The following is a 13,285-nucleotide window of genomic DNA, read 5'->3' on the forward strand; positions in this document are numbered from 1 at the left end:
ATTCTACCTTTCTGCTACACCATTTTGTTGTGGTGTATATGCCGCAGTAGTTTCATGTACTAAACCTAAAGATTGGAAATAACTTGGATCATAGTATTCACCTCCTTTATCGATTCTTAACTTTTTAATCTTTTCATTGGTTTGCAAATCTACTTCACTTTTGTAAGTTCTAAATTTATCAAGGGCTTCATCTTTAAAGAATAACAAATAAATGTAACAAAACCTTGAATAATCATCAATAAAAGTTACCAAATATTTCTTATTCCCTAAAGAAGGTGTGTTGTGAAAATCGCACAATTCACTATGCACTAATTCAAGCAATGAATTATTTTTCTCAACAACTTGAGGAAATGGTTTCCTTGTGATTTTGGTTAACATGCATGTCCTACACTTCTCTATTCTTGGATCAAACACGGGTATCATATCATGATTTGACATAAAATACAATTTTTTATAATTAACATGACCAAGTCGCAAATACCATAGAGAAGAATTATCATTAACAACAGACACAACATCATTCAAAGTATTTGAAATACTTAATTTAAATTAAACATACCATTACACAAATAACCAAGTCCTAGAAATTGACCTCCTCTAGAAAAAATAAATTTATCTGACTCAAACACCATCTTAAAACCTAATCGATTCAAGACCGCACCGGATACAAGATTCCTCCTAAGTTCGGGAGAATACAACACATCTCTTAAAATAAGAGATTTTCCCGAACTAAAGATTAGCTCCACTTGTCCTTTGCCAAGTACCTTAGCTTTAGAGTCATTGCCCATATAGAGAATCTCTCCATCATCAACCTCCAAGAAGGTCTTGAACAATGATCTATCCTTGAACACATGCCTTGATGCGCCCGAATCGATATACCACGAACAATCAGCCTGTACACAATTGATTTCAGAAATCATACACACATAATCCATAAATGAATTAAATGAAATTTGTGCACAAGATTTACCTTGTTTGTCTTAGGATTGGCTAGCATTGCCATTCCCATCTTGAGCCTTCTTCTTGCTCATTTTCTTCTTCCAGATTGTGCAATCTTTCTTGAAGTGTTCGGGTTTTCCACAAACCCAACAAACACGTGACTTTGAACCATCACCACTTTCCTTAGGCTTCTTGCCTTTATTTTTGTTTGAGTCATTACCTCTTTTTCTCACATTTTGTTTGGCATTCTCCACTACATTTACCGTAGTAGAACTAGGATTTCCATCCTTATTTCCCTCTTGCACCCAGATTTCTTCCTCAATCCGAATGTGAGAAGCCAAACTCTCAAGGTTAACATGATCCTTTCTATGCTTTAAACCACTTTTAAAGTCTTTCCAAGAAAAGGGCAATTTGTCTATTATTGATGACGCTACAAAAGTCTCATCAAGAACTATGTTATGATGTCTAAGAATTCCTAATACTCTTTGTACTTCATGAAACTGTTCCATAATTGGCCTACTTTCAACAAACTTATAATTGTTAAATTTACTAACAAGAAATTTCTTGCTAGAAGCATCTTCAGCCATATACTTAGCCTCTAATTCATCCCATAAAGACTTAGCAGAATCATTAAACTGATAAATATCAAAGAGTTTATTAGACATACCATTGAGAATATGGCAACAACAAATATAATTGTCATTTTCCCACTTGTTGTGTTTCCTTGCATCATCCAAAGTTTCCTCCTCCTTCTCCTCGGGTTTCGGAGTAGCAAGAACATAAGCCACCCCAATTGTAGTCAAGAAGAAATGCATCTTTTTCTACCATCTACAAAAATCAACTCCCTCGAATTTGTCCAACTTTTGAATGTTGGTCATCAATTCCTTAACATTTGCCATCTTTGTTGTCTATACTTTTGGATTGTTGGGGAATTTGAGTATTAACAAGGGTCACAAAAATAGCAAACAATTGAACCGGAAAAACATCGAGGCGTGAACGGGATCACTTTCCCAAAAGTATAATTCCGACCCTAAACTACAACCGGGTTTACACGGAATTTTACTTAGGAGATACAACGAAGAAACAATTGTAATCACAAGTAGGACAATTACAATTCAATGTATAAAAGCTTGTGTATTTATGATGATGAAAAAATTAAGATTGCAAAGGTATTCAAGAAAAATAAATCTGATTATTTTCTCAAGTGTTTTCAACATATGTTCAATGAACATATATATATTAAAGCCTTAGAAATATCAACAGTCACGAAAGTAACCGTCAAAACCCAAGCAAAACTGACAAAAACGGTTAGCTTCAAACGCTCTCCCTGACTCGCGCCCGATCGGGTCAACTTAAACGTCGGAAATAATGTCCTCTTGCGCCCGATCGGGCGGTGGTGGTCTGATCGGGCGGCTGCCCTAAATTACAGTGGAGAAGAACGAGATTCAGCCTAGCCTCGCGCCCGGTCGGGCGAGCACCACCCTGACCGGGCGTCTGACCGGGCAGAGCACAGTAGCAGCGAACAGGGGCAGCAACAACTTTGTCAAGGTTCTTTATTTAACCTTTTATCAAGGTTAATAATTCTAATTATTTGATTTAATAATCTTTGTTAATTAATTTACAACACGTTTGCCTAAGTACATCAATTAATTAACATGAATTTTGTCGCCAATTCTCAAAATTATTCAACAGACATTGCAGATGTGAACAATCATGGTGAGACTGTTCTTCATGTGATAGCAAGATACGCCACTTACGCTGGTATATTTTTTGTACCTCTCCTTTTTTCTTTTGTATTTAAAATATATCTAACCACGTAAATTTATAACAAAAACTTTTGTGTATACTCGTCCCTTGGTTTATCATAAATCATAATTTTATATGGTACTTAAGCTGTCAAAAACTGACCCGATCTGATAACCCAACCTAAATCGGCAATGATTTAAACCCAACTTGTACCTAGACAATGGGGTGAAACTAGTAACCTGTAACCCGACTCGAACTTTACCTATTGTTAACCGACAACCGCTTTGATGCAATACCTTTTTACCTGAATCCGAACCTACACCCGACTTGATAGTAAGTATCAATCGATTTAATTTGATCCGACAACAATCCAAACCCGAACTAGTTACCAACCCTATTAAAACTTGTACTCGGGTCATGGAAGGTTTTAATAAATTTTAAATACCTTTTGTCTAGCTTATGTACTGATATAATTCTGTAAATCATCGATCCGGTTCAACTTATATATCTATTGTTCTCTAATACTCGTAAATAAGTTTAATAAAATCTTATAATGCTTGATCAAATTATGGAAGGTGTAATTATATAGGTTCAACTTGACCACATCGATATTTATTAGAATTGAACTTGAACCAAAACCCTACTTAACACTAACTCGAACCCAAATGTACCATCCTCTATTAGCCCACCAGGCCAAAACCCGACTTAAAATAACTTGAACCTGAAATTGAACCCGATATAAATTTTATTCGAATTGAATCTGACCTATACCCGAAAAGGTAAACGACCAGGAATAACCTAAAATAAAATTGACCCGACCCGAACTTCAACCGAGGCTAGACTGACTTGAAAAAACCTGATCCTGGTATAACGCAAGACCTGATTTAATCTGATGAGTGACATTTTTGGCACTCATTTGGTTCCTTTTTGGATGATTTCTATTTCATTTTATCTCTCTTTTCTTTAGTTTTCCTTAGTTTTATTCTTGTTTTCTTCATTTTATGCTTTTTGTGGTTAGTTTCTCTATTTCATGCTTTTTCTTGTTTACTTGCTATTTTTCCCTTTTAATTTCTTTTTATCCTTTGATTGTAGGTTGTGATTGATTGTTCAAGGATTCCCGGGCTTCCTTTCCATAGTTTTCCATTGATTTTCATGCCTAAAGCTTGTGCAAGAAGTTTCAAGTCAATGTGAGGTTCAAGGAGCATGCTTCAAGGTCTTGTTTATGCCTTCCTCATGGCTTCTATTCTTCAAGAAATTCAAGGAAGTTCCTGCCTACCTTGTCCTCCATCATCATCATCTAGGATGTGTGCACCTCGTGAGCTAGGGCAAAGAAGAAAGGAGGAAGCAGCAGCGTTGTGCGGGCGCACTAGAGGAGTGTGCGGCCGCACATCTGTCGTGTGCGGCCGCACATCAGGTGCGTGCGGGCGCACCTGCCTGGGTGTGCTCCCGTGCGCACCATTCTCTCTCCTTCGAGCGCCCGCACCGACGTGGGTCTATTTTTGGACGTCTTTCCCAACTTCCTCTTGGGATTGTTAGTTATTTCTTTCCATTTATAGAGAGAAGATTAGATATTCATTAGGAAGAATTAGATTAGATTAGATTCTAGAGAGAGAAAACATTGGTTCTTAGCATTTTTAGAGAGAGAAAGTGTGGGTTTGATGATTGTTGATTGAAGATTGTTTCATTTGATTTGATTTCTATCAAGTTTGAAAGAATTCTTTACTCTTTAATGCAATTCAATGTTTGATTTCATTAGTATTGTTGTTTGATTTGGTTGATTGATAGTTTGATTGATTTGATTGAATTTTTTGGTTTCTATTTTATTTCAATTGATGAATTTGGGAATAATGATTAGTTTAGCTTTGATTTTGATGTTCTTTATGGATTGTGAGTAGTTTATTTGCTAGGGTAGTGGTGAAGCATGTATTGATGATGAATTGAGATTAATTTTGGGGAAATTGATTGAGTTGATAATGTGATTAAATTGGTTGATTGATCTTGCGCATGTGTGTGCTTGATTAGGCTTGATCACCCTTGTTATTCACACTAGATTGCATTGTGAGTTCACATTGATACGGACCATTGATTTGTGGCTTACATTTACTCGATTGAGATATCTTGTGATGTTTCCTAGCTAGTGTTTGATGTAGTTGACGCTAATTAGACCTCTAGGAGAATAGCTTGATGTACTCTCTTGGTTGCAATTTCGGTTTTCCCTCACATTGCTTGACTTGATTGGTTAATTTCCCAAGTTGATTGAACTTCATCATTGATGCATGTGGATCCATTCCCCTAGTGCCTTAGCATTCATTTAGTACAAGCCTTTTGCATCGCCTAGTTTAGCCTTAGTTTCTTCCATAAACCTCTACTAGACTTCGGAATAGCTTAACTTAGGCATCTTGCATTCGACTTCCATTCCTTTGGGTTCGACCTTGACTTACCACTACACTAAATAGGGGTTTGTTAAGTTACAAATTTTGTTTGATTGGGTGGGGTGGTAGCCCAACGACCTACCGTTCTCCTTCCCATCATAATCCGACCCAAAACCGACTTGAATACTCAATTTGGCAGCTATATTACTTCATATATCTATAGATCGAACTTTTTTAGGGTAACTTTTAGTTAAAGGAATTTTCACTTTTACCACCTTCAAATAAGTACTTAATTGAATTTACCACCTCCAAAAAAAAAAAACTTTATTTTACCACCAACAAAAATTCCAAAACTTTGATTTTACCACCAACTAACGGATTCCGTCCATGAATCCGTTAGTAGGGCCCACCTTTTTGATGTTTCTTCTTCATCTTCCCCGATTTCCATATCAACCCCGCCGACAACAAAATTAACTCACCGTGGTTGGTCGGAATTTCGTGTGGGGGCAAGGGAGGGGTCGGAATTTGGTGTAGACTAGGGAGGTGGTCGGAATTAGGTGGTGGTTAGGGTTTTAGGAGTGCGAATTAGTGGTGGCTAGGGTTTTAAGAGTTGTTGGAATTAGGGGGGGGGGGGGGGGCTATATGGGTGTTCGGAATTCGGTGGCTAGGGTTTTGAGGTCGGAAATTGGTGGAGAAGGGGGTCGAAATCGATGCGGTGGCTGTGGCTGTGCGGTGCGGTTGGGGGGTTTCGGGGGTCCTTTGGCAGGTGCGGTGCGGTGGTAGTGGTTAGGTGGTGGGTTGGTCATAGCGGTTAGGTGGTGGCTAGGGTTTTGAGGTCCGAAATTGGTGGAAAGGGGGTCGAAATTGGTGCGGTGGTTATGGATGTGCGGTGCGGTGGTAGCTGTTAGGTGGTGGGGTTGGTCATAGCGGTTAGGTGGTGGGGGCTGGTAGCGGTTAGGTTGTGGGGGCTGGTCATAGCGGTTAGGTGGCGGGGCTAGTCGTAGCCAGTCCGGTGTTGGGGGTCCCGACGGTGGCAGCAACCACCGGTTGATGGATGAGGATTTTTTTAATTTGTTTTTGTTTTATTTAATTTTTGTTTAAAACTTACTCTATAATATGGTGACACGTGTGCAAGGTAGGCCCCACTAACGGATTGATGGACTGAATCCGTTAGTTGGAGGTGATTGGTGGGAAAATTGATGTTTTATTTTTTTATGAGATGGTAAAGTAAATGTTTTTTTTTTTTTTGAGGTGGTAAATTCAATAAAGTCTTTATTTAAAGGTGGTAAAAATAAAAATTTCCTTTAGTTAATTTGGGATAATTTTTAATTTTTATAGGGACAAGTACTCTCTGATTTTTTTAGGTAAATAAGAAATAACCATTGGGTTAAGTTTTATTAGATAGTATAGTTACTTCTATTTAAATTGGGGTAATTCCTTTTTTTCGTTTTGGGATAACTTTTGTTTACTGTAAGATAAATTTACTACGAATGTACAATTGCACCTAATTTTTAAAAATTTTGTGTAATTTTAATTAGATTTTTTTTTTTTTGATCCAGAAGAGGATAGAAATTCCAAAATAAAAGAAAAGAACAGAACAACTAAAACACAAACAAAAACATAAAAACAAACTCTAAGCTCCTAGGAAGGTACAAATCGAGGCAAAGAAACCCCTCTTGCATCCTCTTCCAGGATCCTACGAAACTCCAACGGAAAGAAATTAACAATACTAAAGTTTGTGTCTTGAATGACTCCGTGGTTGGCCAACCAATCCGCCGCGCGATTAGCTTCTTTATAGACATGAAACACCTTGATACTCCAACTCTCATTCTTGATCAAACTTAAGCACTCGTTGATGACATGTGTATTTTCGCCTCCTACTTGCTCCCCTTTGCTTAGAATCTGCACACAAGCTGCATTATCAAGTTGGATCACAAGATTCCTGATTTGGTGATTTTGTGCTAGTTTGAGCCCCTTATACAGAGCTAATATTTCTGCATGAAATGCTGAACATATTCCAAAATTAGCAATAAATAATAAACAAATTGCCCCTCACAATTGCGAATTATACCACCACCTCCAGCTTCTCCTAGATTTCCCTTGGCTGCACCATCAGAGTTAAGCACATACCAACCTTGCTGCGGAGCTTGCCAAGCCACATTGATAGCTACTCTGCTGCACGAGTGATTAGCACTGCCCAATTGATCTCGATCAAGGCTCCGTTTTACCTCCACAACTCTGATTCGAAGGAAAGCTCCCAAGTCAATTGGGATTTCATCACCTCGATTGTGAACACGGCAATTTCGCCAACGCCACAAGCACCAAATAGTTGTGCCGAAAATACTTGGCCAATCATCAGCCTTCATACCATCAGCATTCAACAGATTCGAAGTGACCCAATCTTTGAGTGGGCCATGAAAAAATTGGAAAAAAGCGTGGGGTTTAGGAGTTTTTTTCATACCTTCTTGGCAGCTGAGCAATCTCTTATTATGTGAAGAGTTGTTTCCTCATCATCCCCACACACATAGCACTTTGCATCATCCCGCATTTTCCTCTTAAACATGTTCATGTTCCCAAGGACCCTATCATGGCAAGTGAGCCAAAGAAAGGCTCGAACTCTTTGCTGAATTGGAGCAGACCAAACCACGTGCCAGCAATATTCATCTAGCACGTCTGTTTCATGTCTCATGATGCGGAGTGCAGACTTAATGGTGAAGCGGCCTTTCGAATCCTCCTTCCAATATACCAAGTCCCCTATAGAAGGATCAGATCGAAGTTCATGATTTTGGATCAATTTTAAAGCTTCATTTGTGAGAAATTCCGAGAAGATATTCCATCTCCAACCACAATCAACCTCCCACATATCTGCTACTTTTGCTTCAGCAAGCTCCATTGGAATCGGATGAACCAGCATCTCATTTAGGCACTTATTTCCAGCCCACTTATGGCTCCAAAAATAAGTATCTCTTCCATTTCCTACTACCACTTTCATCCCTTCACCTAAAAGCTTCGCATTCTCCGTGATTCCACTCCAAACATTTGACATCCCAGCTTTAGGCTCGAACATATCGATGTCATATCGTCCCTTGCAATACATGGCTTTTAATACTCTCGACCATAAAGCATTAGGCTTGGTAAGGACCCTCCATCCCAATTTCGTTAGGAATGCTGCATTTGCTTGCTTGGCCGAATAAATTTCCACCCCTCCATGTTCCTTAGGCTTTTGAAGAGTTTCCCAAGCCAAGAGATGAGTTTTGCGTTTGTCTTCGTCACCTCCCCAAATAAAACGCCTTCTTCTCTTATCAATAATCTCACAAATTGAGCGGGAAATTTTTCCCGTTTGCGTCGAATACAAAGACGACATTGTAGAAAGAGTAGATTTCGCCAAGGTAGACCCGCAAGGGAAAGATATTTCGATTTCCAACCCGCAAGTCTTCTGTCTATCTTCTCACACAAGTGGCTATAGGTATCTTTAGTGACTCGACTTGTCAAAGTCGGCATCCCTAAATAAGTCCCAAGATCTGTGGTAACCTCCATCTCTAAAACTCACTGATTTCCTTTTGTAGCCCACTGTAAACATTTTTTCGAGAAGAAAATTCTGGATTTTGGGTTGCTTACTTTTTGACCAGAAGCATTGCAAAAATGATCCATAAAAGCCTTGATGATTTTGGGTAGCCTTAATCAATCGAAGCTTCACCAAATAAAACCACATCATAGGCAAAGAAAAGGTTGGAAAGAAGAGGCCTATCCCTATTTGCACGAATAGGTTTTCAATACCCATTTACAATAGCCGCTTCAATGACTTGATAAAACCTTTCCATACACATCACAAATAGGTAAGGAGATAGGGGATCTCCTTGCCTTATCCCTTGGCTTGGAGTGAATTTTCTTGAAGGTTCTCCATTCCATAGCACTTGCAACCAAGTCGTGGTAACACACTCCATAATGAGCTCAATCAAGTTAATAGGGAGATTCATTTAAACAAGAGTGTCCCGTATAAATGACCATCGAAGCCTATCATAGGCTTTTTCAAAATCAATTTTAAGGGCCATGTAACCCTTGGCACCTTGCTTTCTTCTCATGGTGCGGAGAACTTTTTGCATGATTACAATGTTGTCCGTTATCTGTCTTCCCGGGACAAAACTTGCTTGAGTGTTAGAAGTCAAATTCGGAAGGATAGGCTTTAGGCGATTAACAATAACCTTGGTTATGATTTTATAGGCAACATTACATAGTCCTATAGGTCAAAACTGTGATGCAAGCTCGGGCTTCTCAAGTTAATGCAAGAAACGTTGCATTAAATTCCTCAGGCATTCCTTTTCCCTCTAAAATTGGCATGATAGTATCATACACTGTTTTTGCCACAATATCCCAATTTTTTTGATAAAAAAGGGCTTGAAAACCGTCCGGATCCGGGGTTTTAAGGGCTGCCATTCTCTTCACCACTTCATCAATTTCCAGTCTTGAATAAGGGCTAGTGAGTTGTCTCCAATCAGAGCTAAGAAGTTCAGGGAATACATCTTGGGGCACATCAAAATAATTTGACTCACCCTCCTCCTTAAACAAATTTGCAAAATAATCAACCATGTGATTTTTTACGGCATCATTCTCCTTAATCAGGCTCCCCATCATTGCCTTTAATCTCTTGAATTTTATTTTTCCATCTGCGTACAATTGTACTTAAATGAAAAAACGTTGTATTTTGGTTGCCATCTTTGAGCCAATCTATACGAGATTTATGATACCATAAGGTTTCTTCTCTGCTCAATATTTCATCCAACTCTCGAGATAGCTTGCTCTGCAATTTAATTAATCCCCTGTCTTGCCTATTCGAAAGCACCTTTTGGATGCCACCAATTCTTGCAACAAGAGTACGCTTTTGCTTGAAAATATTTCCAAAAGTGTCTCGATTCCAAGATTGCAAATCATTCGACAGTTTAGACAATGCAGGCATTAAAGATCAATTTTTACCCCATTTATTTGTCACAAATTCAGTGAAATTCTCATGTGACATCCATGTGGCTTGGAACCTAAAGGGTCAATGCATGGCTTGTAGAGGCACAAAGCTATTAGGAGAGATAAAAATGGGACAGTGATCGGAGTGAATGGCTGTGAGGTGTTTCATGGCAGCTTTATTAAATCTTAATGCCTAATTTTCATTGCATAAAGCATGGTCGAGCCTTCCACTTTGCGTTGTTTAATTTCGAGAGAGCGTCCTCGAGCCCAGGTATGAGCAGCCCCGGAGAACTCTACTTCAAGCAGATCCATCTCCTCAATCCAGCTATTAAATAACACTGACCTTCGATCAGTTTCTTTGCACGAAGAGTTACGCTCCGAAGGAAAGCGTGTATCATTAAAATCCCCGGCAATTAGCCAAAGTTTATTGTGTTTCCTAGCAAAATTATGAAGCTCTTCCCATAATTCTCTCCTTTTAATTGGGTCTGGGCTAGCGTAAACTACTTAAAAATACCATGGTAGCGCACCAACACGAGAGATCTCCATTGAGATGTGCTGATTATGTTTGATAATGGGACTGACAGTGAACATTTGATATCCAAAATACCCATATTCCACCACTGATACCCACAGCATCAACTTTTTCATGACCATCATAGCCAATATTATTGGCAATTTTTTCAGCTTGCTTCCCTCCCATATGCGTCTCAACTAAGGTTAGGACATTAAGATTGTGAGTTCGGATCAAGTCCTTCAAGGAAGTGATGAAGTTTCTACTCCCCACACCTTGCACATTCCATACCATACAAGTGATTGGTAAGTTATCCGATGCCAAATTCGGTAGACTTTCTTCCATAGAAACAGGTATGGTAGTGAGATTGGAGACATATGCCTAGCCAATGAGTCTCAACAGTCGTTGAAACTCCATTGGAATCTTCAAGGTTGCCACTAATTCCTTGGGAATCGAGGTTGGTGGTAGGTACGAATCCATCTCCATCACCAGAACATGAGACATGAAGTGTGTGATCATCATGTAAGGCTGTTCCATTGCGTGTCCAATGAACAGAGTCTTCTCTGGGGGATGCTCAGAGTGATCGGGTAAGGAATTTGAGACATGGTCTATTGACAAAGATCCCTCCTGATTTACTTGAGTAACTCTCTTAATAGCTTGTGCTTGCATCTCACTGACTTGTGTTTGCTCAATGGTAGCTTGTGACTTAGCTTGTTGGCTGGCTTCAAAGTGAAATAGGGAATTTTCTTTGCCTTGGCTTACACGTCTGCTAGCTTGAGGAATAGAAACATACGAGTTGACTTCTATTTCCTTAAAAGGTCTTGCTGCATCTTGTAACAAAGATTTTCTTGCTTTTTCTTGGAAGGATTTGGTAGCAATTTTCTCAGGCTTCAATTTTTGCAAAATAGATTGGGAATTCTCCTAAATTAATTGATGGAAATTTGTTTCCATCTTTATCGTGAGAATCTAGAATAAAATCTTCCTTTTCCTTATCTTGCTCCACATCTTGCTCTATAATTTCTATCTCCTTAATCTCTAGAGCGACAAATCTAGAACCAATCCCTTGAATTTTGCTTCCATATTTTTCAAATTCTTTTCTTTGTCACCCCTTGGTTGAGATGCATTCATCAGCAGTTTGACTTGACCATGCTAACCACCTTTCTCACCTTGAGCCCCAGTGTCAACCTCTTTAGTCGCCTTTGGGTTCCTCTTTCGAACTGGTTTTTAAACAAGCATCCAAGACCCAAAGTCTTCCACCTCCTCTGGCTTATGATTCTATATGCAAAGGATTATTGTGAACAATCATCTCATTCGATTTCCCTTCAGCAACAGTTGGTTGACAATCATCTTCATCGTGTCCTAATTTTCCACACTTAAAACACACCATCTTGATTCCCTCATATTGAATACGCCAAATCTTTCCCTTGAGCCAAAACTTAGATAATAAACGTTTTGATAAGTCAATCTCAACACTAAGTCTTGTGAATTGTCCCCTCTCTGCCTGAGTAGTAGTTTTATCAACTCACAGTACTTTGCCAATTTTTGACCCAATTTTATTGAGAATACTGATATCAAAATATTCAACAGGCAAGTTGGGTATACGAACCCAAGCTATAAGAACCTAAATGGGAGCTTCATCAGGAACAAAATTAGGCACCCATTTGCGGATGGTCAGATAGTTATCATCAATCATCCAAGGTCCTTGCGTGAGAACATAATTATAATCCGCTTAATTAGTAAATTGAGATATATAGAAATTGCATCCTATATTAGTTAGGGATGATTCCCCTCTAATATTCCATTTCTTCTTGAGCCTCCTCATTAGTCCCATATAGCCAAGTTTGCCACTAAACAATTTGATAATCAGAGATTGATTCCATGGCTGTCGAAGTCTCTTCTTTTCTTCTTTTTGAGAGTTGTATAACAAGCCATTTCTCATCATTAAGGATCTCCTCCGGCACCATTTCATCATCTGAAATATCTTCTATGTCTATCTCATCCATATGGACTTCAGCATGGCTGCTTACTTGAAAATCAACACCTCCTCTCAGCATATCTCGAAATGACCTCATTCCATCTGTAGGGTTTTGCACACTTTTTGTTTTTGCAATATCAGCAACCAAGTTAGGACCCTTGGCAATCCCTATAACTTCATCCTCCATCATATCATCAGATTCCATTGAATTGAAACCCACATGATTGATTTTCCGTTTTGGTTTTTTATTAGATCAAATGATTTGATCTTGTTCTTGAATGGTTTGAATTTTCGGGTTGGCTTGGTTTAGGGTTTCACTCGAGAGCGTTTTAAGAGACTTACAATATACATGTTGTTGGTTTAATTTTAGTTAGATAGTATAGTTACTTCTATTTAAATTGGGGTAATTCCTTTTTTCCATTTTGGGATAACTTTTGTTTACTGTAAGATAAATTTACTACGAATGTACAATTGCACCTGATTTTTTAAAATTGTGTAATTTTAATTACTAGAGTAACTATATTTTATAATGCAAGATATCCAACTATATTTTATAAACATCAAATACATTTGTAAACTTGCGTTATCAGTACCCGTTCTTATAAAATATATAGTTGCACAAGAACGGGTACTGACACGACGAGAAAACGTCTATCTCAAAATTAGGGATACAGATACGAAATGTTAAACTTTATATGATATATTTTTTACAAGAATTTAACCGTATATTTGTCATTCCATCCTCTTATTAGATCATACTATTTATGAAGGCACTCATATTATTTA

The sequence above is a fragment of the Chenopodium album genome, chromosome 22 (assembly GCF_948465745.1).
Source record: "Chenopodium album chromosome 22, dcCheAlbu1.1, whole genome shotgun sequence".
In the NCBI taxonomy this organism is placed as follows: Eukaryota; Viridiplantae; Streptophyta; class Magnoliopsida; order Caryophyllales; family Amaranthaceae; genus Chenopodium; species Chenopodium album.